Below are 27,269 nucleotides of genomic sequence, written 5' to 3'. Positions count from 1 at the left end.
GAACCTGATCTTTCCATTAGATGACTTGACATGTATCCCTTCCATAGTGTTGTTCTCCCATATTATGAGAACCTCTTGGAAGTTATGACCTCTTATAGGTCATAGTCAAGGTACCATGAGGATATTTCTTTTACTATGTCAACCTCGTTAAAAAATGAAATAGGTCCCTATGAACATGGTTCTTTTCTTGTGTGAAGCTCGTAAAAAATTGAAACGAGGTGGCAGAGAAGAGTTCCTTTACTTGTTTCAAGCTCGTTAGAAAATGAAACAAGGTGTCGGAGCAAAGTTCCTTTACTTGTTTTAGGCTTGTTAAAAAATGAAACAAGGTGTAGGAGCATAGTTCCTTTACTTGTGTCAAGCTCATTAAAAAATGAAACAAGGTGTCAAAGGAGAGTTCCTTTACTTATCTCAGTCTTGTTAAAAAATGAAATAAGGTGTCAGAGCAGAGTTCCTTGTCTTGTGTCAAGCTCCTAAAAGAATGAAACAAGGCGTTGGAGCACATTTCCTTGTCTTGTGTCAAGCTCCTTAAAAAATGAAACAAGGAGTCATAGCAGAGTTCCTTGTCTTGTGTCAAGCTCCTTAAAAAATGAATCAAGGTTCCTGGAGCAGAGTTCCTTTACTTATGTCAAGCTTGTCAAAAAATGAATCAAGCATGTTTTTTTTCTTGTGTCAAGCTCATTAAAAAATGAAACAAATCCCCTTCCAATTCAAATCTTTGATTAAATCTCGTAAATTCCCAGTCGATTCTTTCACTTGATCTCATAAATGAACCTTCATTCCATTCACATGTTAATAACCAATAGTCTACTTAGGTGAGGGAAATGAAGCTTGGGGGCATGTACCTCGAATTGAGTCATTATGATGGGGCATGCAAACTTATCTCAAGCATAGTTTTTCTTTGTTTCAAGCTTGTGTAAAAATGAAACCAATCTCAAGCATAGTTTTTCTTTGTTTCAAGCTTGTGTAAAAATGAAACTAATATCAAGCATAGTTTGTTTTCGTTTCAAGCTTGTGTAAAAATGAAACCAAATCCAAGCATATTTTTTTCTCATGTTTCAAGCTTGTGAAAAAATGAAACCATATTCAAGTATCTTCAAGCAAAGTTTCCCATGTTTAGCGCTTCTATAAAAATGAAACCTCTCATGATTTCCATTTTTATCATCTTGTTTTGAGCCTTGGTTTTTTCATTCCATCGTCACCATCTCTTTGGTTGATCGTACACTTTCACTTGGTTGTTTTACCCTTTCCTGGGGAACATCTATGATGAGTGGTCATATTAGCCAACCTCTTGACCTTTACATGTTTTGAGCAGTTCCATCATGAACGGAACCAGTTTCTATCCTTTTATACCACTCATTCCTCTAGGTGGAGTCCTCTTTTAGCTCTTTTCAAACTCCAAAAATATGAAAATATTGTCGAGCACTTTTCTTTTCGAACTCCTAAAAGTAAATGAAAAGACAACTACTCAGTATAAGTTTGACCTTTTTCCAGACTGAGCTAGACTAACTACGAAAAAGGAATATCTTGGTCACACATGGCTAAGAGGTTCTCTTGAATATTGTTTTCTGCCTTTCTGTATTTTAGAGACTATCTATGAAAATGGACCTCTGGAGTTTCCTTTTTACCTCTTTTTCAAACTCTATAAACATGAAAAAGATGTCGAGTTACCCCTCCTCCAGACTCGTAAAACTAAAACGACGAAGGATTTGTCACCATGACAAGACTAAGCTACTCCTTCCTAGGGCTCATTAAAAATACTAGGATGGATTCATATGGTATCCTCTTCAAGATTGAGATTAAAAATAATGTGGTACTCGCTAGAAATAGTGGGGGGGGGGAATGGAAGTAAACATATGTTGTATTTTGTATAAAGGCATCATGTCGTTTTTGAACATGACACTTATTTGTATCTTGTGTCGGGTTTGGGTTATCCTCACTTCGTCACTTGCCTTACTAAGTTTTGGGAATCGAGTTGCCTCTCATCTGATTATATCTTATTTTCATCATGACCTCTGATCCTATGTTGAGTCAAATATTCCAAATTTTGGAGTCATGTCACCGATATGTTCAAGAGAAGTCCCATCTGCAATTTAAACCCATTATACCATGTTTGACTTTTCTGCAACAATCCTGAATCATTATTTCCAACTCTGCAAAACCCTATGTTTCGTGTCAATGATGTGGGAAATATTATGGCCCTCCTTCAGTAGATCACTTCCTGTCGAATCCAAATCATTATCCAGGAAGATGGACTAGAAAATCCCTTTCAATACCTTGTAGATTCCATGCCTCAATGGCAAGTTCTTCGCATTTGACGATAGGTTCACATCAATAGCCTTCGATCAAATTATTCTGTGAGTATTCGACTTCAGCTTCATTTTTCACACTTGTATATTGTCTTGTTGCACCTTGAGATCCATTTTCATCGTTAGAAGTTTCTCTCATGCCTGGTAATGGTTTACATCATTGACTGGTAATCAAGTGGTTTCTACCATGTTCAACTTCAAGCCATTTATTCACATGGTTTAATTCGTACTTTGGTTGGATCGATACAGAGATGAAGACCCTTGGTTTCATCTGATAAATCCAGGTTGCGTGGATTTATTAAGTATTCATGATTTTACACATGATCCCTTCTATTTAGATGGATGCGCCCATGTCATGGATTCATACACATGATCGCTTCTATTTGTATGGCTGCATCCATGCCATGGATCTATGCACATGATCCTTTATAGTCGGATGGTTGTTTCCATACTGTGGATCTATGTACTGTTAAATGCTTACACTTTGAGCATACTTACATCAGAGATGTCAGATATATTGTATTATGTTTGATTTGCAGGTCTCCTAATAGTGGTTCTCTAAAGTCCTTGCCTTTATTTTTCATGCATTTCAACCATCACTTCCCATTTTGACTTCATGCTTTAGGGGGCATCTACTATACACTATTTTTTCGCATTCCTAGTTTCATATCCTAAGTGTTGCACTTTGTGTCGTCAAAGTCACAAATGTCGCAAAGTGATGAAAGTTGTCAAAAATAATGCATTCACCATGAAACATGTTCAGAAGCATCCCTAAAGAAAGAAGAAGACTTTCCTTGAAGAAATTATGAAGAACTTTTCCAAAACCTTGTTTTTCAAGTCCATTGCTACTTTTAGTAGAAAAACCCATGTTGGTAACCTTTTGTCTAACTAGTGACTAGCACTGGCAACGCGCCTTTTGATAGGAAAATATGCGCTAACCCTCTTCAGGCAGTTTTTCCTAAAATGGAGGAGAAGCTTCTCCTACTAGAAGTCTTGAGAATGACGAGTTGGTTGCAGTTGAATGAGGATTAGAGCGAGACCTCCCATTCTTGGTTCTTGATCCTACTTTCATGGATCTTCCCCTTGAAATGTGGAACCTCTCCCTCCTTTTATGGATCCTCAACTCCCTCTCCTTCCCTATAAATCAAACCCCTACCATCTACTTTTGGTTAGCTGTTGGTTGGCTATTTCTTGGTTGCCTTCCTAGTACTGAACTATGCCTAAATGTTGCCCATTTTACTAAGGAGAAAGGAGTACTTGAAGGTCTTGGCTAGGACTTGGAAATTCATCCAAAGGAGGCTTCCAACATCAAGGCTGAAGTGGGTGTATGCTTCCCTTACATTATATTAATAATACATTATGTGTTTACTTTCCATAAGTGTGTAAATCATTACTCATTTAGTGTGATACTCCTTGATCTGTCACATAGTTTATGTTAGAATGAATTGTGCTATGTATGAATTTGTCGTCTGTGTTTGATCTTCCGTGCAGATACTCATCAACAACGACGTAGAGAGGATTGAACTTGGAAGCGAGAAGATCGAGGAAGACATCAACAGATTTTAGAGTCAGTGTGAGGTAGGTCATCTATCCTCCGTTGTATTTTTTATATAAGCTAGGAAAGTTTCCACATATTTGTCTATTTTGTTGCTAGATCCTCCCATAGGACTAGAGGGAGCATTTATATCTATAGAAAGGATTGTTTGCACAACAAATCCTACTAATCAATAGCTCCTATGGCTGACAATAAAATATTTCGTTGTGTCAGGCATGTTTACAACACTTCCAGAGTTGATGTTGTGGAAGGAGACATAGTCATGTCTTCAACAATGTTGTAATTTTGCGCAGCTCTAGCATGTGGGTTGAAAGTTGATTTCCAAAGCACACCTTAGGAGGCGGTTGAATCATCATGTCATGATTTGGATTATCTATCTTTAATGGTTCAGAAGGAGAAGGGGAAATTGAATTGGAAGGTTGACCAGATGACCTAGCCTCATTTCCATTGTCAACAGGATGCTTGGACTCATAATCTTTCGATCTCGTAGCTACCATAACTTCTTGCAAAGACATCATCATGATATCTTGCAATGTGGAAGAGGAAGAAGTGTTATGAGAAACCATTTTTCTATCTTGAGAAGGAAATGGATCCTTCAAAAAAACAGGAGTTGGAGAACCTTTAATGAATTTAGAAACCTCTGCCCAATGTGGGCATTCCTTTGTATAGTGATCCTCATTGCAAATAAGGCAACAATAACAAGGTTTTCATTTTTCATAAGTAGGATAATTTTTAGCAGATTTCTCCTTCAAAGAAACTTTTTGTTTCGATTTACCTTTCCTCTTATTTTTACTTTCAGATGTTTTCGTCTTGCCAGTATATGATTCTACAACATTGATCTTGGAAATAGTTTCTGGAGGAAGATTTCAGATGGTGTATCTTGTATGGCCAAAGTCTGAGTATTTTTAAAACTTTTATTTTTCCCTTTAGACTGTTGGCTAACTAAACTATAATACCATCAACGACATTAGATCTTAATCCTGTAGGAGATGTAATGATTGGTTCACTCGTAGGGTGCAGTAAATTAGGGAAATTTTCATTCAAAGTGTCAGATTGAGTGTAGAGAAAGTCTAAGTACTAGGCACGAGAAATTACCTGCTCTTCCGTGACGACACCTCCCTTGCTAACATCTTTTGTAATGAATGGAAGAAGTGACTTTGTAAACCACTCATTTAAAATCTTATCTGGAATAAAAACCTTCACTAAGCGACATCTATGTCTCCATTCATGAATATGATCAGAAATGTGAGTCGGTTTTGATTGTTTTAATGAAGTCAATAGTTTAGTACTAGTATCATAACAGATCAGTAACTGAAAGTGGGTCAAAAATTTTGTTTCCAGGGAATCAAAGTTATGAAAAGAAGCGTGGGGTAGCTCAATCTACCATTTGGCGGCCGAACTGGTTAAAGTTTGATGGAAAAGGTGAAGACAGATGGAATAATCAATTAAAGAATTCGATGCACACCAAAGATGATATGTCATCACATGATCGGATGGTTCTTCTCCCGATTTTCCTTTAAATTTTGGTATGTCACTCGGTAACTTGGTAGGAATCTTCATCCAATAAGGATATTAATAAATAGGATCTTTGGTCAACATGGATAAATCTGGTAGATCTAGGGTTGCAATGAACGACAATTGACGGTTAGGGTCTTTCGGTAAAGATTGATAACCTTGCAGTCTAAGACCAACCCCTGGAGGTGGATACCCAGGATATCCCTGAATAGCCTGTGCAGTTGGAATTGGAATTCCACTAGGGTAACCAGGGTGAACCATACCGGGTTGGCATACAATAGAGACTTGATAAGTATGACCGGGGTGCGGTTGACTCTGAAAAGGTTGACCTTGACCCATTTCACCTAAGTAATATTTCCCTTGTATAGGTTGCACTTGAAAAGGTTGACCTTGAACAAATTGAATTTGAACAAGTTGAATTTGAACAAATTGACTTTGAAAAGGTGAGTTTTGGAAAGTTTAATCTTGCAAAGGAGGACTTTGAAAAACCTACCCTTGAAAATTTGGATCCTCGTAAGCTTGACCTTGAAAAGGTTGCCTTCGAAAATCTTAACCTTGAAAAGGTGTTTGCAATGTTCTGACAATGAGTTTCTCGATGGGAATATGTGGTATAGACTAGACCGTAGGAACAATTTTATAAGCAGAAGCCTTCTGGATTTCCAGAGTAGTATGAGGAATAGATATTTGAGGGGTTCCTGGAACGGTCCTTTGTGATATTCTTGGAATAGGTGGGTAAGGAGAACTTGGAACGGGTTGTGAAATAGTTGTTTGAATAGGGGTCTATGGCAAACTCTAAACAAGTTGTTGAAAAGGTGTTTGAGGAATTATTTGGATAGGTTATTGGACAACTATTTGAGGAATCCCTTGAACAAGGTGCTAGAGAAAAGGTATTTGAGGAATAGTTTGTCTAGTAGGCTGAACAAGTTGATAAAGTGGCACTTGTGGGGCACCTGGACCATATTTTTGATGAAAGGAAAGATTCCAAATAGTGTTCTTCCCAGGATAAGGAGTACCAAGTAAAAGTTTATTTAGAGCAGGTTGACCTAGGCTTGGATGAGGTATATGACCATAAATTTTGGTAAGAGGTTGACCCCCAGCAATAGGTTTTCCTCCAAGTGGAGGATAAGGTGGTTTCTCCCCAAGCTAGTAATAACCGCCAGTCGGGGTTACTTGAGGGTTACTTGAATTACTAGAAACCATGTACATTTGTTGATCTAATGCCATAGGCGCTTTAGGAATGGAATTCATGATCTGAATATTAGATGTAAGTAAACTAGATGATCAAGTAGAAGGTTGGGGAGAAGAAGAAGCTACAGAAAAAGTCCCAGTAAGTGACTGGTATCCAGGAGGAACTGACAGACCACCGTACAATAGTGATTCCGAGGCGTTGGTAAACATGGATGAATCAATAGGTTCACTCCCAATAGGAATTTATGACATATCTCTTTCATGTGAATAAAAAGGAATATGTGGCGGTGAAAAAATCTGACCTAAAAACCTCAAAGTGATAGAGTACCAAGGGTCAGGGCAGAAAGGAGAGAAAGGAACTCTTGGGTCAAAAGTTTCAGTACCGGTAAATGGAGAATGAGGTGTCTCTATTTCTGTGGTAATATCTTCAATGCCAATTAACCCAGGAGGTAATTTACTTGTTATTATTAGCTTCCTTCGAGGTGAAGGTGGCTCGGGAGTAGGATCTAAAACAACCAGAGGTGATTCATATAGAGAAACTTTAGATTTAGGATGTTCTACGTCTAGTTAAGTTCAGTATCTGAAACTTCACTAGTGTCAAATTTTTGGTGATATTGATTCTGCATCTTGCGTTGGATTCACTTTGGTTTCTACTGTCTCGGATTGTAAAACTATTGATGTTTCAGGTTCTTCTGAGGCTTTTGATCTTGTTAACTTAGACCTTTCATTTTTTGTCTTTTCCAATTGACTTGGTAATCATTCAGGAGGTTTACCTTTCATTCTACATGAATGCCTTAGTGATTCAGACAGGATTAAAATTGATCACAAAATTAAATAATATTCACAATCCAATCCTAAAGTCTCTAAAAACTAAAAACAAAAAATTAACACACGCAAAAAATTATAAGGATTCAAACCATGAAAACAAGCTTTTCACAATGAAATCACTAGTTGGTAATGAAATCCAACGTCGTAGAAATATAAGTAAAAATTGGTTGTAGATATGAGCGAGTGGAACCAATTACATTGACAACCTACTTAATGAGACAATCTGGTGCAAGTAACTTCACTTATGCCATCTCAAGCAAAGATTACCCTCCAAAAAGTCCAAGTGAGTCTAGTCAACGTTTCTTCCAGCTATAGCAGGACCTTCCCTCTATCGTCACCTCGGGTAATAGGCCTAGGATTATGGTCACTAAGGTTACCAACTACAACAATTCTACCTGGGGGAACAATCACAGATTAGACATACATGCAAGGAAAGAGTAATAAAGCTAATCCCCTTGAAATCTTCTCAACATGGTTAATTAGAGGTTTACATTCAACTAACCCCAAGTTCCTTTTGGCACCATTGTAATACGTGTAAATCACTCTACCATAGCCAATGATGTGGGTACGATCACTTCACTAGGTCTAATATGATCTCATGCTTGACTCCTTTGTAAGGGGAGCTTCTCAAAGAAAAATTTAAATAATTGGATTTATCTCCCTATCACAAGATTCTAGCATTTGTTTGCAGCTTTGGAAATTTTACTCACTTCCCTATTCCAAAGCCCTAACATCCCCATTCCAAAGCCCTACAACTTAATCCATTGTAGGTGGAAAAGCGCTGATTTTAATAGTTGTTGTTATGGAAAGGTGATGGATGTGAAACTTGATGAAATTGTGAATTGACACAATCCTAATGCAATCTAAAATGATGATATAATATTTTGCTTCAATGAAAATCTATCTAAACCAAGGAAAGAGTCTTTCACTTTTTCAACTGAAATATAAACAAAACTCTAAACCCCACTATAACCCTTTTCCTAAAATGAAAATAACCAATTTCAAATCACCCAGATATTGAAAACAATTTTAAATTTTCATTATGCCCAATAACACAAGTAAACAAGCAATCTCTCTTTTCATACAAGCACTCGAAAATTTGACAAATGCAACAAGAAACCAATAATGACTAAAAATGATTTTTTTTTTTAATGTAATGCTATCACTTTAGTTGCAACAAAAGTACGGTTCATGAAAAATTCAATAGAAGAAGGAAGAAATGATTTTCCATTTCAAAATAAGCACAAGTGTTTTTCACAAACAATACCTAATTTTGAAAATCATTGATTTTGACACACAAATCAAACTTTTAAAAAAGAGAAAACTAGAACAATAACCTGATGTAATTGATAGAAGAAAGATAAAAAGTCACGACAATAAGACTAACAGACCTCTGTTTTGATAAATCGACCATTGATAGGATAATACCTTACCCTAATTTGCAAAAAGAAGATAATCACATTAAAAACTCTTCATACCACTCGGCCAAACTAACAATCACTCACAGGAGGTTCAAATAAGTGTGAAACAGCAGGAAAAATCCAAAAGTTTGGATTTCAAGAGGATAAATTGAGTTTTTCGAAAGTTCCAGGCATGTGCACATGCCCTAGAATAAACAAATGTAAATTCTCTTTGTTTCTAAAGGGAATATGCACAGAAGTGCGCACTGTGCCAAAAGTGAAACTGCACACAATAAGGAAATTCAACAAAAAATAAAAATAAATCAAATCCAATCCAAAATCCAAATTTCTAAAATTTCTAGACACTCTAAGAAGGATTGTGTAGTTGGTTGAAAAGGTAAAACACGATAAACTATGGAGATTGAAACCATTCCCTAGTGGAGTCACCAATTTGTTATGTGGAAAAATCCCTCTTGTGAACAAGAGCAACCTCCCTAGACTTCAAAGAACCCTAGTGACAAACAAAGAGGATTTGCTACATTTCCCTAGACTCTGATTGAGTGATAGCAAATAGAATGATAGAGGTCTCTTACCAATTTGACGAAATGATTGATGAAGTCCCCCAAATATTTCGACCATTTACTCCTTGATGCTCTAGATATCCTCTCGTTGCTCCTGACAGCTTCTCCATACTATCTTGAAAGAGATCTGCAAAGACAGAGACAAACAAGAGATCAAATCATACAACATATAATCAAAGAGATAAATGGACTAATTAACCAATTATATATCATAAACTGATCAATATACAACCAAAATCCATGTAGGTGATCAAGGAATCCTACAAATTAAATCAATGAAGATGTAATTGACACATAACAAATGCTTTTATACTCATAAAACTAGAGAAAATCCTTACAACCATATAGCCTTGATGTTGCAAGTCCCTTCTACAATCTCCAACCCTCTCCCTTGCAAGAAAATCCTTCCAACCTAATCTCAACAGCATAAACCTACTTCCAACAATACTCTCCCAATCCTCAGACCTATAGTGGCTTTATAGGCCAAGAATGGGAAGTTATGTATCCATTCTCCAAGGGATGAGATCCGCTATTAGTGAGATAGAGGTACCACAAAGGAAGGGGAGTTAATCCATGATGGGAGGGATCGGTACTGAATACACACTCATTTGAAGCTTGTTGGTTGGGATAGATGCTAACAACAATGCTTCTAGACTTTACTTTTTATTTGCGTGTACTTCAAGTCATGTTTAGAGGTCATAATGGAAGTCAGTGCGTATTTATGTAGAGCAATTAATGGTATTCTTTGCATATGCACAGAAATTATCTAGGAAACTATGAATATAGCCAAAATCAAGGTTTTTAACCATAGGATCTAGAAATTCCACTTTCTTTGGGACAATTTAGTTTCAAAATTTGCAGGGTAATACTCCGAAACACATGTTTGGATAGCGAGAGATCCAAATCGATGGTCATTTTCCTAATGTGACAAAATGAAGTGTAACACCCCTTAACCCAAAGCCATAACCCCTTAATTGATACACTCATAAATCATAACCAATTGATCCCTTGAACCCTAAGCCACTAGCCCCTAATTTGGATTCCCTAAAACCCCTAAGCCCTAACCCCTTATCCTCTTAAACCTTGACCCTTAACCTCTAACCCCTTAACCTTTAATCCCTAAACCCCTTAACCCCTGAAGCCCTTAACCACTAAGTAATTAACCTCTAACACCAAAATTCCATAGACCTCAACCCCCTAGGCCTCAATGTTATTTTATGTAGCATTGGATGTGTTATAGCCATGAAATTCGATGGAGAGGATAGAATACATAAGATCTCCAAAACCCACAAATCGATTTTGGAAATTCTACCTAGAGATGACTTAATTTGATTATTAACCATTTTTTTAATGTTTCCTAAGTCTAAACTTAGGAAAATTCGTTAATTAATCAAAACTAATTAAGTCAAGGTGAGAATTATTTATAAACTCACATGGATTATCTAGAGATGATATAGTCCATTGATTAAGATTCAATCTTGGTCGTTGGAGTCCCAATAGGAAGATATAAGAAGGGATCGATGTGGTGATGGAGAACACGCTAGAGTCACCTGGAGAATTCAATTTTCCAAAGCAGAATCGGACAGTTGATGGAGAGTTCGAGCTTCAGTGAGGAAGCAAAGACATTCATCTGGAGGAATTTTTCTAGATCCGTAGAGGAAGCTACAAGGAAGTTGAGTTATTCCCAGTGAGGCAGTGCATAGGACTGTGGAGTTTCTTCATAAAAGCAATTTGATTTGGCTGGAGGAAAAGTTGATTCAACTTCTAGAGGCTAGGAAAGTCTTCTAGAGGGTAAGAGAATCAATTTCCTCAGCAGATACAGGCAAAACGACTTCATCAAAGTTAGTTTCGGGCTTAGACATCGAAGGGTTTGTGCGAGAATTGTACAGAGGCTGACGCAGAGGGTCCAAGAGTACAAATTTTCTGAAGGGAAGTTGTGCCAAGGTTGCTTGTGGAAAAAGGGAAATCACCTTAAATAATTTTGGCCAAATTTTCTTGTTGTTTGGATTTCTAGTTGAGCATCCATAGATTGTACTCATAATTCATTGATGCATAATAATAAAAACCCTTAGCTACTGCACTCATTTTCCTAATTTGGTTTTTTCCGGGGACCTTTTTCCAAAAATAATGGTGTCATTTTTATTGTGTGTGTGCTAGTACTTTCTCAGTTTTCAGCGCTATTTATTTCCGTAGTTTTATTTGTGAATGTTGCAGTGTGATTAATTTGGTATTTTCCATGAAAATAAATTGTTAAATTAATTAACAATTAGAAGAATTAATTCTAGTGGTTGCAATAGGATTTCAGTTTTGAAATTTTCACATGGTATCAGAGCGTGAGTGATTAGCCGAGAAGCTTAGAAGTGGAATAAAGAATTTTGCTACTCAGAAGGAGCAACAAGGTGAAATTCTTAGAGGTAGCGTAGTCCATTGCTAGGCAGGTAGAGTTTCTTGGAGAAGTTTGAATTTTCAGTGCAGAGTGGGAGAAAAAATCGACTTTCCAGATTAAGTGATTCCAACAGGCAGAGGGAGCAACAAAAACTCATATTTTCACTGAGCAGATTCCTAGTTGGACGCAGAGGTTTTTGCAGCAACGGAACCAACGTTGGGTGGAAGAGAAAAGCACACATAGCAGAGGGAAAATTTCTCTCAGGTAACTTCTAGTCTCAGAAGTTTGATTTTTCCAGCAGTAGATTAGCAGTAGCTGAGTGTATATTCTCTCACTCCATAAAGAAGTGCATATAGCCGAATCAACAGCCAAGCACATGGAAAGAGGGAGTTTTCAACTTCATTAGAGATGGCCACAATAGGGCTTAGAGATCAGGATAGGTTGAATGGAGCTTCCAACTACATCATCTGGAAGGCTAGGATGTCCTTCCTTCTAGACGAATATGGCCTGAAAGCCTACGTAGATAATGTGGTGGAAATTCCCCAAAATGAAAATAACTCAAAGAATACATGAAGGAGATGGCAAGGGTGAAGCGGTTGATCTTGGGTGGAGTCTGAGACCGTATAGTATCACTTATGGTAGATAAGGATACAACCAAAGGTATGTGGGTAGCTCTATCCATGCTATATCAAGGTACTTCTGAGCAACAAAATATGTTCTCGGAAGAAACTTTGAGATGCATAAGGATGTAGAAAGGAGAAGGCATATATCCCTTCCTCACCAGCATTCAGGAGGTCTAAGATCAGCTTGCAGGTGTTGGGGCAACACCCCAACCATCAAAGTTAGTGCAATTAGAATTAAATAGTGTCTCAGATGATTGGAAAGTTTTTTTCCAAGGTATATTGGGCAAAGGCACTTTTCCAACATGGGACAGGATGTGGGCCTATTTGCAATAGGAGGAGTTGAGGCGAGCTCTGTTAAAGAGCTCCATCAATGGAAATAGTAGTAGTGGATAGAAGAGTGTGAAGGAAGATGAAAATTTGGCCCTTGCATCGAAGGGTCCTAGTTCAAGGTAGGGGGAGAAAAATAATAAGAAGGATTTATCCAAGGTAAAGTGCTTAAGGTGTGGTGAGTTTTGCTACTATAGTACCCAATGTCCTCTTAGAAAGAAGGACAGGTGGGAGAAGTAAGACTAGGTGGCAACACGTACTGAGATAGATAGGTTGTCCTCCAAATTCAATGAATACTTTGTGACGATGGTAGCCATACCTCCAGGAGTGAGGTGGGGTGACTTAGCCCTAGAGAGCTACAGAGATTGGGCAGGTTCCTTGAGGAGTTCACCTCATAGATCATTACCTGGCTACAGGGGGGGCACAATATTCAATAGCAGGATGGATTAGTGGTAGTTGATGTAGTTAGAACGTAGTGATAGTTGCAAACTAGTAGCAGTCAGATGATGAGGAGTGCAGTGCAGTGTTGAAATAAATTAGGTGGCTTAGTGTAGAGTTAGCAGCAACGTAGATTCTTTAGTGATTGCGCAAATGCTACTAGCAGTCATGACTCATGAGACATATGCATCATACTAAACACATATGATTCTGTATTTCAAATGCTTCTCATTTGTAGTAGTTGCAGTTGTAGTAACATAGATGCAACATTCGAGTTGCATAGTGGCTGGTGGGAAGTATGGCTAGACCTCAACAACGTGACAGGAGATGATACAAATAAAAGGTGTTGTGGTAGGATGTGCGGCACTAGAGAGAACAAATTCCTCGCTAAGAGGGAGTGTTAGTTTATATAGCATCAGATGTGTTCTAGCCACGAATTTTGGTGGAGAGGCTAGAATACATGAGATCTCTAAAACCTAGAAATCATTTTTGGAAATTCCACCTAGAGATGACTTAATTATATTGTTAACCAATTTTTTAATGTTTCCTAAGTCTAAACTTACGAAAACTAGTTAATTAATCAAAATTAATTAAGTCAAGGTGAGAATTATCTAGAAACTCACACAGATCGATCCGGAGATGATCTAAGCCATCGATTAAGATTTAATCTTGGTCGTTGGAGTCCCAATATGAAGATATAAGAAGAGATCAATGTGGTGATGTAGAACACACTAGATTCACTCGGAGAATTCAATTTTCCAGAGTAGCAGCAATCAGTTGTCAGAGATTTCAAGCTTCAATGAGGAAGCAAAGACAATGAGGGGCAGAGATAGTGATCCAGAGGAATTTTTCCATATCCAAAGAGGAAGTAGAAATGAAGTCGATTTATTCCTAGTGAGGCAGTGTAGAGGACTGTGCAATTGCTTCAAAAAAGGAATTTGATTTGGTTGGAGGAAAAAACGATTCAGCTTCCAGAGGTCAGGAAAGTCTTCCAAAGGGTTGAAGAGTCAATTTCCTCAGCAGAGATAGGTTGAACGATTTCATCAAAGGTAGTTTCAGGCTTAGACGTCCAAGGGCCTGCACAAGCACTGCGCAAAGGTTGATGTAGAGGGTATAGGAGGACGAATTTTCTAAACGGAAGTTATGTTGGGGTTGCTTGTGGAAGAAGAGGAATTCCCTTAAATAATTTTGGCTAGATTTTCTTCTTGTTTGGATGGCCAGTTGAGCATCCATAGATTGTACTCATAATTCATTGTTGCATAATAATAAAAACCATTAGTTGTTGCACTAGTTTTCCCAAATTGGTTTTTTCGAGGGAATTTTGTCCAAAAATAATGGTGCCATTTTTATTTTGTGTGTGCTAGTATTTTCTTAGTTTCCAACGCTATTTATTTCCACAGTTTTATTTTATAAGGTTGCAATGTCATTAATTTGGTATTTGTCGTAGAAAATAAATTGTTAAATTAATTAACAATTAGAAGAATTAATTCCAGTTGCTGCAATAGTATTTCAGTTTGAAATTTTCACACTCAACCCCTTAACCCCTAAACACCCTAAGCCCTAACCCTTTACCCTTTACCATGAACCTCCTGACTCCTAAACCCCTTAAATCCTAGGACCCCTAATCCTTTCTCCCTTGTTCGAAACTGACACAAGAAGTCCTCATCTACATGAATGGTGCAATATTCAAGCTATCCATATCTAGGTTCATCCCATTTTGACCCCCTTTTTTGTGCGTTCAATAAAAAATTGACCAAGGTCATCTTACAATTGGAACTCCCTTTTGCATATGGTGAGAATACTGCCTTGTTCTTTTGGAATGGCTTGCTTCTAAAAAAATTACACTAATAATCTCAACATATGTGGGGATAGAAGATACATTAAGAGGAGAAAACATAGGTGAAACTCAACCTTATTGTCAAATATAGGTCAAACACATGTACAATGTAGAAATTCCTTGTAGATTCAATCTGATTGTGTGATTTTCTAAAACAAATGACTTGAATATACTCTACTCATCAGTGGAAACAATTAATTGATCGAGAAATCACAAAGCATATAAGATAAAGAATTCAATCAACACATTATACAATGATTTCATGGGGAAGCCATAGCTAAAAACCCCTGTTATCTGTATATTGCATTAGTCATAAAATATGAGAAGATTGCAATGCTTTCCTCAAGCCCAAGCAACCTCTGCACTATCTCTATCTGTCTCACAACTTCCTAGACAATCCTAGGCCAATATTTAACCAATTTTATTCTTTCCAAAGTCCCTATTTCCTTACGTTGTTTCCTAGGGAAGTATCCCCTATTAACTAGGGAAATTCCTCAATTGGAATTACGGAATCTGCATAGGCCTTCCTCTAACTGCATTCATCACCTGTACAATTTGGATGATTATACAACTAATAGTATACTTCCCTTGAACTCCAATATCAACTAGATAACTATCAAATCTAACATGCATGAGTTACCTATGGATGAATTATTATTTAACTGGTTGGACACGTGAAGCAACACCCCACTATTAGACCTCCTACTAGTTCCTCCATCAATTGGAACTAGTTTAATTGATTTTAACTTAGTTAGACTAATTTAATTAATTACAACTCAAAATAAACTCAACAAGAGCTTCTATAAAGTAGGAGACACTCTACATGACTCAAGTTAGACCCTCAACTCGTATTAACTGAGCCAACTAAGTCAAATTAACTTATTTAACTCGTACAAGTTGTCTTGTGATGTGGAATTACAATTTTTATCCTAATTTAATTCAAGGGAAAATTAAATCGAGATTTTCTTGTTGCCATTTAAAAAAAAAAAATTATTAAATAGTCTACACACGTAATTCCTATATGGATGGATGGTTTTGGATTAAATCCTCCCACCTTCATGGTAGTTTTCCATTCCATTAATTCTTCAAAAATTGCTTTCAATTTTCTAAGTTCCTTATCTTTTTCTCTCAAATTTCCTTTTGTATCATGCAATTGAAGTTTATTAGGGAACCCTCAATAGTTGTGAAAAGTGGATTAGGGACTCCCTTATCACAACCCATAAACCCTAATGCATTTAATCCCTTAGCCAAGGGGTCCCAGGGGTGTAGTTGTAGGGGCATTGAGACCAAATTTTGGGTTTAATAACATTAGGAGAATTTGAATGGTATGGCCAAAAACGTAGGAGGGTATCTTGTTGTGTACTGAATGGGGCAAGGGGAGGTACAAGAATGGTTTAGTAAGATATATAATCATATCATTAGAGAATGAGAAGAAATCTTAGGAACTAATGTAATATGGGCTAAGGGACCTAGAGGGAAGGCAATGAAAGAAATTGAAAGGGGAACCCCCAATAGTGGTGATAAGGGGATTAGGGGCCCATTATCACAACCCATAAGCCCTTAACCTATAACCACTAAATTACCTTTCCCCTTAACCCCCAAGCCATAATCTCTTAACAACTACACTCATAACTCATAACCCATTAACCCCTTGGCCCACTAAAACTTAAGCTACTAACCCCTAACCTAAAATCCATTAACCCCCTAAGCCCTAACCTCTTATCCTCTTAATTTGTGACCCTTAACCCCTAACCCTTACATCCCACTAGTACATATGGGCAGAAAATATGATGTCGTAGTCCAATAGCTTGGGCATACTATCTGATTTCACTTGCAAATATTTTTGTTTTTTCTTAAAGGCCCAACATTTGTGAGATACCTGACAAACATAATTAACATTGGATATCCGATGACATGTTAGTCAGATATCTTACAATAATTTTTTATTTAAGATATGTGACAAAAAATGAATGTTCGTCAAATATCTGACATTTGACCAGGTCAGTTATCTATCTATCAGAATATTGACGTTTGACAAGTCAATGTTTTTCCAGTTGGACAATGTCTCTATGGTCAACAACCGTCGAAATTCCAATGAAATGGCTATTTTTTGGTCATAATACAAAAATATTTTATTTTGTTCATTGCATTACAAATAGTTTAACATTATTGAGGTTTATCTATTAAGATAATCATCACTGAAATTTTGGTAAGGAAAAATGCTACATAACATTCCTCCAAGAGAAGAAGGAGATGTGAGATCTACATTGGAGGATTTGCGTGATTTCCTTCCCTTGTTTCATCCATGTTTATCATCCTTATCCCTTACAAAATTCAAAATTACTCAAAAGAGAATTTCAATATCTGAAGTTTGAACATGCCAAAAATTGATTTGTCCAACCCAATTTTTTACAGTTGAACATCACGCATCATTGAGTGCACCCATCATGCTCCCTACGAGATGGGACCTATGTATGAACACCTTTACAAACATAAAGGCAATTGTGTACTAAGGCTTGGTTGGACCAACATATAGCACATTAATTTTCATCTCAATTTGGCAATGATAGAATATAAATTGAATTTTTCCCACTACTGACATTTTCCTTGGCATTCCCAGCTAACAAACAAAACATCCTCACATGCTAGCTAAATAATAGTGAGAAAAGGAGTTGCACTCATAAATTAATTGAGCATAGAAGCAACAGAGAAATCAACTAAGAGTCTTCATATGAATCTAAGGCACTTTGAGGCATGCAAGAGAACTGTCCTTAACATTGTACTAGCATTCATCCATTTGTGTAACTATAACATTAGGCTATATCATATATGCAATGCATATAGAAACTAGGGCCAACAATTTTCTCATGATCCATGAAGCTACCAATGATTAGGTTTGAGGCATTAACATTTAATTCATGCTTTTTATGGTGTATATCATACCCCAACATCTTATAATTAACCCATACACGAAAGCTAAGGCAAATCTTGTTGAGAAGTGCAGCAAGAAAGTATCAATTTGACTTTGCCTTGGTCAAATTGAGAAAAATCAAATTTCCACATCAGCAGACAACTTTGATGCAGTTAACTTACGTGACAAGGCTCTTTTCACTCAGTTATCTTAGTAAATCTAAGTTAGAGGGCTTAGAGTTCAATTAAGCATGTGTGATTGCTAAATTTCAGTAATCTAGTTCAGTTATATCCAATTGTGTTCAGTTAAACTAGTTATAACAGTTGGAGGAACTAGTGGAAGGTTAGTTGTGCAGTGGGACATCAATCTAACTTAGTGGTCATCGAGTTAACTGATCAATCATCCTAAAATAACTAGTGCATGCAAAGAATTCAAGTTCCCAGTTGTGGTGGAGATTCCAAGGCAATGTAATAAGTAGTTGTAAACTAATTTGAATGTACAGGTGTTACATGCAGTTAGATGATTAAACCTTGGGAATTGTGCAATCAATTGGAGGAAAATTTCTAAAAAATAAGGGCTAATTCTCTAGGAATTGTGCAAGGATATCAGGGCTCAAGTAGAGGTAGAAATTGACTAATTTTGGGTCAGAACTTCTCATTGAACAGAGGGATAGGTTATTCACTTACAGGTTGAGATCATACTGAGCTATAAATTTTAATAAATCTCTATTCATATGATTAATGAAAAAAATTCTTGAGAAGTTTTTCCCAGTTGGGTTCCCCTAGAAAACAACATTGTGCATGTGTGTTATTTCTTATGGCATGTATGATATTGTTGCTCTAAATTGCGAATTGAATTCCACAGATCAATAGAGTAGAATTGTGTCTCTTGATTTAGATTAAAATTTATTGAGAAGTTGCAAATCTAAATTTATATATGCTATCAGAATAACATTCACATTAGAGTAGGAATTTTGAAGTTGTTTCTCAAGAGGTTCGAATTTGCAGCTTCAGTGTAGCAAGATCTCTCTGAGATTAGAGTATTCTTTGAAAGGTTGCTTGAATTTCATTGCATGGAAGGATCACATGGAGGTGATGCTTGATGAAAATGGATTGTTGGAATATGTCAAGATAGAAATTGCAAAACCAGAATAAGCTAATGCCCAAAACCTAGCCCAATGGAAGAAATATGTAGCCAAGGTGAGGAGAATAATCTTGGAGGCAGTGTGAGACCACTTTGTCTCAAATATCCATGGGAAATAAACTCCTTTCGCAATGTGGATGGCACTGACAATTTTTTTCGAGAATAAAAATGATCATAGAAAACCGGCCCTCAAAGCCAAACTTCGAAGCATCAAGATGTAGAAGAATGATACTATTCCACATTATCTCAATAGATTTACCCAAGTTCATGATGATTTTGGAGGGGTTGGTGTGAATGTTGCAAAAGATGACCTGGTGAGCCTTACTCTTCTAGACCTTCCCAAAAGTTGGCATAACTACTAGGACTCGGTGAATGGGAGGGAGAAATTATTGAAACTGGAATTCTTGTGGTCTGATTTGGTACAAGAAAATATCGGGTAGAATACTAGAGATGGAACTTCATCCAAGGGTGAGGATGAAGAAAAAATTGCATTGGTTGGAAAGGCAAAGAAGGGAAAAGGGAAGAAATATCAAACCAAACTAAAATCCATCCAAGGGGTAAGAAGAAAGACTTGTCCAAAATAAAATGCTTCAATTGTCATGAATTCAGGCACTATGCTACAAAGTTTCCACACAAAAAATATGACAAGAAGAACTCAAGAGGAGAAGTAGGTGAGGCATTGGCTTCATAGTTTGAGATAGACTTCACCCTTATCGCATGCATGGCCAACACTGTGATGGGGAGTGTGTGGTACTTGGACTCTAGTGCCTTGTTCCACATGATAGGGTGTAGAGAGTTTTTCAGTGACTTGGAGAAGAAATATATCCAAATGCATATTGAGCTTGGCGATGACGAAAGGTACAATTCTACCGAGATTGGTACAATAACCTTTCAGAGGGAGTCGGGATCTCCTCTTCACCTCAAAGATGTCATGTTTGTTCTAGGCCTAAAGAAGAATCTCATCTCTGTAGCAGTTTTGGAAGACCATGGTTATGATGTGATCTTCAACAAAGGGAAAGAATTCCTGAGACACATAGCCACTAGACAGGTGAAGCAAATCAGGGTTCAGGTGAAGAACCTGTACAATTTGGATGTGGAAGATTGTGCTACATTAAGAACTAAAGTAGAGAAATTGTAGAGTTGCGATATCGGTGAACTTTAGCACAAGAGGTTGGGTCATTTGCATCATGGTGCCCTGAAAATTATGCAGCAAATAACCACTGGCCTCTCCAAAGAACCACTTTAGCAGCAGGATGCCTACAAAGGTTGTACCTTGGGGAAGTATGTGAAATCCACATTCCATGCAAGACAAAAAAAAATAACATGCAGTCTTGGAAAGAATCCACTCTGATGTTTTTGGAGCTTTCTCAACAACCTCCATTACCATACATAAATATTTATTTTTATTTTTATTGATGATTTCTCAAGGAAGTGTTGGATTTTCTTCATGTGGAATAAGGATGAGACATTCTCAAAGTTTGTAGAATTCAAGGCACTAGTTAAGAAAGAGATAGTTAAAAAAGTGAAGGATCTCAGGAGTGACAATGGAGGTGATTATGTTTCGAATGACTCCAAGGATTTCTATGCGAAAGACGACATTCAAAGAGAGATGACAACGCCCTACAACCCACAGCAGAATGGGGTAGATGAGAGAAAGAACCACATCATTGTTAGAGTTGTGAGAGATATGCTACATGACCAAGGCTAAGCACTACATTTGCGGGCAGAGGCATGTAACAAAATAGTCTACATGCCAAAGTCCTCATTGGATTCTTGGTATGATTACACTGGAGGAGGATTTCTCAAGGAGAAATCCAAATATGTCTCACTTCAGTATTTTTGGTGCCTATTTTTATTGCCATGTATCCAAATATTCAAGGAAGAAGTTTGAGCTAAGATTAGAGTTGGGTGTTTTTGTGGGTTACATGAAAGCTCCACAAAATTACTGGGTGAACTTACCTTCCCTTAGAATGACAGTTGAGCGAAGGGATGTAAATTTTGATGAGGAGAAAGAGATGTGGTGTTCTCTTGAGAGGAAGCTTCAAATCCCACTAGAAGAGGATCTTTTAGCCCCAAAGGAGGTGCGCTAGAAATTTGTGGAGTAGCCACAAATAGAGGAGCTAATAGTCTTATGGAGGATGTGAAGGAGAATGTGGAAGCTCCTTCAAAATTGTGGTGGCAAAGGAGGTCACTTGAGAGGTACACTGGTTACATGGCTCTAATGACTGAGCTTGTAGGGACTGAGACATTATATTTCGAGGAAGCAATTGAGAAACTAGTTTGGGTTGATGCAATGGTGTAATATTATGAATCCATCATAAAGAACGATGTTTGGGAAGTGGTCCCAATGTCAGCAGATAAATCATTTGTGGGTAAAAGATGGATCTTCAAGGTTAAGCATGCAATAGACAAAAGCATAGAGAAGTATAAGGACATATTTGTGGCCAAAGGATTCTCTCAAGTTGAGGGAATTGATTATGGGGAAATTTTTCTCCTGTAGCAAGGTATTCATCCATTAGATCAATTCTTGCACTAGTTGCACAAATGGGCTGGAAGATCCACCAAATGGATGTAAAAACAAAATTTCTCAATGATGTTATTGAGGAGGAGGTGTACATCGAGAAACTAGAATGTTTTGATACATTTGATTGGGAGTATCATATGTGCAGACTCAGGTTAGCATTATACAGTCTCAAATAGGAACCCTGTGCTTGGCACACTGTGATCGACAATTATCTCGCTAATTTGGGCTTCACCAAAAGTGAAGCGGATGAAAACCTCTATCATATCTTGGTAGAAGTTAAATTGCTTAACATTGTTTTATATGTTGATGATTTAATATAAAAAGTTGATCAGCAGTTGATCAACTCTTGCAAGGAGGATCTCGTAAGGGAATTTGAGATGAAGGACATGGGTTTCATGCACTACTTCCTAGGGCTGGAAGTATGGCAAGGTGATGGGGAATTGATTGTGTCTCGAGGAAATTATACCACTAAGATACTATAGAGATTCAACATGGAGAGTTGTAAACCCATGGAGATACCTCTAGCGACCCACTGGAGGAAGTAGACTGTCAATTCGGGTGAAGAGGTGGATGTTACCATTTATATACAGTTAGTGGGTTCACTAATGTATATTATGAACACATGACCAGATATGTGCTATGCATTTAACCAGCTGAGCCAAGCTATGGCTATGCCAACCAAATTATATTGGAAGGAAGCTAAGCATGTTTTACGGTACCTTAGAGGCACTACCCAATATGGATTATGGTACAGATGGAAAAAGGGAGTGAAGATGTGTGGCTTCACAAATGCAGATTGGGAAGGGAGTCCATCTGATAGAAAGAGTACATCAGGTGGAATTTTCAGTGTTGGGTTTGTAACGGTTTCTGCTACAACAGAAAACAAATATATATGGCGGTCAGCTCGGCAGAAGCAGAATATATGGCTGCAAGTCAAGGAACATGTGAGGTGATCTAGATGAGAAAGATACGTGTAGGATTGTTTGGTCAGATCATGGATCCAACTATGATCTATTGTGATAAACAAAGTTGCATTAATATCTCTAAGAATTTTGTATTTCACTATTGATCCAAGCATATAGATATTTGGTATCATTATTTATGGGACTGTGTGTAGAGGCAGATAATGTTGCTACAATACATTCCGACAGAGCAACAAGATGTTGACATGTTGACAAAGGCCTTGTCAAGAGGGAAGTTTGAATTCCATAGGTGCAGGATAGGGGTGGTTGATAATCAATTTCTTGCTGAGAGGGAGTGTTGAGAAGTGTATCAAGAAAGTCTCAATTTGACTTTGCCTTAGTAAAATTGAGAAAATTCAAAATTCCACATCAACAGACAACTTAGATGCAGTTAACTAGTGTGACATGGATCTTGTCACTTAGTTAGCTTAGTAAATTCGAGTTAGAGGGCTTGGAGTTCAATTAATAATGTGTGATTTCTAAATTTTAGTAATCCAGATTAATTATATCCAATTGTGTTCAGTTAAACTAGTTCTAACAGTTGGAGGAACTAGTGGAAGGTTAGTTGTGTAGTGGGACAACAGTCTAACTCAATGATAATCCAGTTAACTGATCAATCAACTTAAAATATCCAGTGCATGCAGAGAATTTCAGTTCCCAGTTGTGGTGGAGATTCCAAGGCAATGTAACAAGCAATTGTAAACTAGTTTGAGTGTACAGGTGTTGCATGCAGTCAGATGATCAAACCTTGGGAATTGTGCAATCAATTGGAGGAAAATTCCTAAAAAATAGGGGTTAATTCTCTAGGAATTGTGCAAGGAAATAGGGGCTCAAGTAGAGGCATAAATTGACTAAGTCTGGGTCATAACTTCTCATTGAGCAGAGATATAGGTTATTCACTTGCAAGTTGAGCTCAGACTGAGCTAGCAATTGTAATACATCTCTATTCATCTAATTAATGCAAAGAGGCTTGAGGTATTTTTCCCATTTGAGTTCCCCTAGAAACAAATATTGTGCATGTGTGTTATTTCTTATTGCATGTCTGAGATTGTTGCTCTAAATTGTGAATTGAATTCCACAAATCGGTAGAGTAGAATTATGTCTCTTGATTTAGATTAAAATTTCTTGAGAAGTTGCAATTTTATCACCAAATTTCTATAAGTTTTTTATTGAAAATAATGCTTCTTAGGGTTATGGTTTTATACAATTATGAAACTTGGGTAAAACCCTAGAGGTGGTTTTCCACATTGGAGAATCAACCTTCCTTTCATCACTAACTTGCACCACCCTTATAATGCATATACACATCATAATGGAGTATGTATGTGTAACAACCCCTGGTTAAAAGTTCATGTAATAAAAGTTAATAAAGGAAAAATAAGACCACGGTTAAGAGACACTTATTCCAAGATGAATGTTGGGCAAGAAATCTTAGTTTGAATATTCATTTCAGTTATTATGGCTAGAGGAATTTCGCAAAGGAAATGGCAAAGTCTTTGAAAAGGCAAATGGCATTTTTTGCACATTTATTTATGAAAATAATGGAAATTAGGAGAAAAGGAAGGTGAAAGGTGAAAGGTTGCATGTGAGGAGGAAATTGAAGGAAAATAATGGAAAATGAAGAAAATAGAGGCCTCACTGATAAAAAGGTTTCTGAGGATCAGTTGGCAAGCTTTTTCTCAGCTTTGGAGCAAGGAAGGGAAAAGAAAGTAAAGGAAGGACAAGGAAAGGAAAAGAAAGAAAAGATCAAGCAAGGAGGAGAAAGATCAAGAGGCTTCAACAGGAATACTTGCAAGTAACATATTGCATGTGTGATTTCCTAGTTGGTTTTGACATGCATGGCTTTGCTTGTTGCTATATGGTTCTCTTGTTGTTGGTGGCATGGTTTTTTCTGGTTATGACAGTGGTTTTCAGCCTTGCCTTTCATTTTTTTGGATAGCCATGGTGTGATGAAATTGTTTTCTCGGTTTTGAGCTTTGGAATTATCAGATGGTTTCGGATACCATGGCAGAGGTGGTCTTGGAAAAATTCCCAAAGGCCTAGGAATCCCTTGAATAGTTTTGGAGGGATACACATAAAGCCTGAGGTTGGTGTCTCGGTTTAGTTCCTAGTGATCTGGTGTGGATTGCAGTAGAGCCTAAAAGACAAGGAGATGGAAAATTCCTTAATGATACTAATGGATTTCGGAGGAATTCCAAGCTCAGTTTTGTTTTGTGATCTCCATGCCGGTTTTGGTGAGATCATGGTTTGGTGAGGTGGAGGTGGTTTAACCTCTGGGTTCCCTTGGTTGTTTTTGGATTGGTTTATCCATGAGATCCCACATTCATGCTTGGAATATGGCACGGGGGTGATTGGCTAAAAGAATATTTGGTTCATCCATGTCTATGGTCGGTTGAAATGTGGAAGTCTCGAACTTGGTCGACTCTTGCCTATGTTTAATAAAAGTTAAGTTATCTTGCTTTTGTACTTGCTATTATGTGGCCTTAATAACTTTTATCTCATTATTTGCTATTTACATGGTTTAATGTCAGTTATAAGAATGGTTATGTGACTGGTTATAGTCATGGTTATTTCATGTATTTACTTGTAACTGAAAGGATAATGGATGCAAGACCTAATTGATGTCAAAACTGTTAAGGGAAGAGGGTGGTGATCCTTCTTATCAAATCTCATATGAGTTATCATTCATTTATGGTTTGTCTTCTATTGGTGTCCTATATATTACATTGATGCCAAGTGTTTGAAAAAATGTCAGTCCCGATTGGGGATGGTCATGCCTAGTCCTAGAGTCAGTTTTTGATTTGTAAGTCTTGTTATCATGTAAATTATGGATTTTAAAAGCTCGAATTACAAGCTTGAAAAGTGGCACAAATTCTGGAGTCACAAACACAAAACTGGGGAGAAAAGTAACCAAATGCATGCATGCCTTGTTGTGGGAGTGTCTAGAGCCTCCTAGACACACCATTTTACATATCAAGGGAGCATCCAAGGGGTTGATGTGCTAAACAATTAGTGGACCCAAGGGCTGGTCATGGGGATGACTACAAAGGCTTCTGGGAGTCCTGTAGCAGGTATAGAAGGTCTTTGTTGTGGGTTTCTGTTGATTCCAATTCCTTAACTGACACATAGGGAGTCAAATCATATCATAGTAACTTCTCGTCACATGTTTAACCCGGTTAGACAGTTACTTGGGTAGATTTGGGAGGAGTTCGTTACAATATGATTGCTAATAAACCATCAAAACCTAGATTAGAGCACTTGAATTCAATTTGGTCTAAGTCTTAATAAAACCCTAAGGCACTTGGAATTAGTTTGGTCTACGTCTTAAGAAAAGTACCTAGAACAAGTCTAACATTATCTCTATTCTGCTAGGGCTGAAACATATTTGTTATATGAGAAGGACCAAGGCTCTTGGTTTGTTACTATATGACTAGATTATGCTGAGATTAGGAAAATCTCAACTTTGAGCACAATTCTGAATTCAATCCAATATGATAGAGGTTCTTGTAAGTTGAGTTATGATACAATCTAGTAACAACCTAACTCTCCATGACAATGATCCAAGTTCTCTTTGATGAAAATTCAAGGAAGAAGTAGAAATTTCACAAAAATCTAGAAATAAGCAAAAATTTCAGAATAGTCAAGGAGCTTGAGGGAGTTCTGCCTCCACCTTATGGGTGTCCTACATTGTTGATTCATGTCCCTGTGGTTCATAGGGGCTAATTTTTTTCTTCTTCTACCTACAGGGACAATCCTTTTTTAGATTCTCTTCTCCACAACACCAACATGAGAATATCCTCTTCTTCTTTTCAATCTCATGAGGCCTCTTCTTACTAATTTCATCTTTCCTTTTTGAGGAATTAGTTTTATATCTCATCCTTTGCAACTATTTTTGTAGCTCAACATTCCACTCAGCTAGTTCTTTTTTTTTACTGGTGAGATTTCTAAGTTCTACACTGCAGATATTTAACTCAACTTCCAAGTCCTTGAGCTACACATCCATATTCCTGATGGTTCTTTTCCTTTCGAGGGATGTCCCTCTTTCTCGTTCTCGATGGTCTTGGTCCATATCCCGCTGCACCATGCCACGATACATTTTTCCTTTCACTACCATTGATTCTTTCTATGTGTTTCCACATACACTTAGTTGTTAGCACACTAAAAAATAAAAACAATATACTAGTTTCCTTGCTCTATTGTACCAAGCACACTGCCCTGCAACTGTATACATATTTCATTTTACATATTAGCCACATGTCTCAAAATCCATTGACATAAATGTAGAAATTCCTTGTAGATTCAAACTACTAATTGTAATATGCTAAAATAATAGACTTGAATCTAATCTACTCATCAGCGGAAACAATTAAACAATCGCAAAATCACGAATCATAAAATGGAAAGAATTCAATCAACACATTACGCAATGATTTCCTAGGGAAACCCACAACTAAAAACCCCTACTATCTGTATATTGCATTAGTCAGAAAATATGAGAAGATTACAATTCTTTCCTCAAGCCCGAGCAACCTCTGCACTATCTGTATATGTCTCACAACTTCCTAGGTTGACTCTGGCCAACACTTAACCAATTTCCTAGCCTTCCAAGCTCCTACTTCCTTGTGTTGTTTCCTTGGGAATTAGCCCCTATTAATGAGGGAAATTCCTCAAAGAAATTATGTAATCCGTCATATTACTTCCTCTAATAGCATGCACCACCTATGAAATTCAGATGATTATACAAC

Source organism: Pinus tabuliformis, chromosome 1_2 (assembly GCF_031772625.1).
Source record: "Pinus tabuliformis cultivar Carrire ecotype Pingquan chromosome 1_2, CPIR1, whole genome shotgun sequence".
Lineage (NCBI taxonomy): Eukaryota > Viridiplantae > Streptophyta > Pinopsida > Pinales > Pinaceae > Pinus > Pinus tabuliformis.
Note: the sequence above shows the minus strand (reverse complement) of the source record.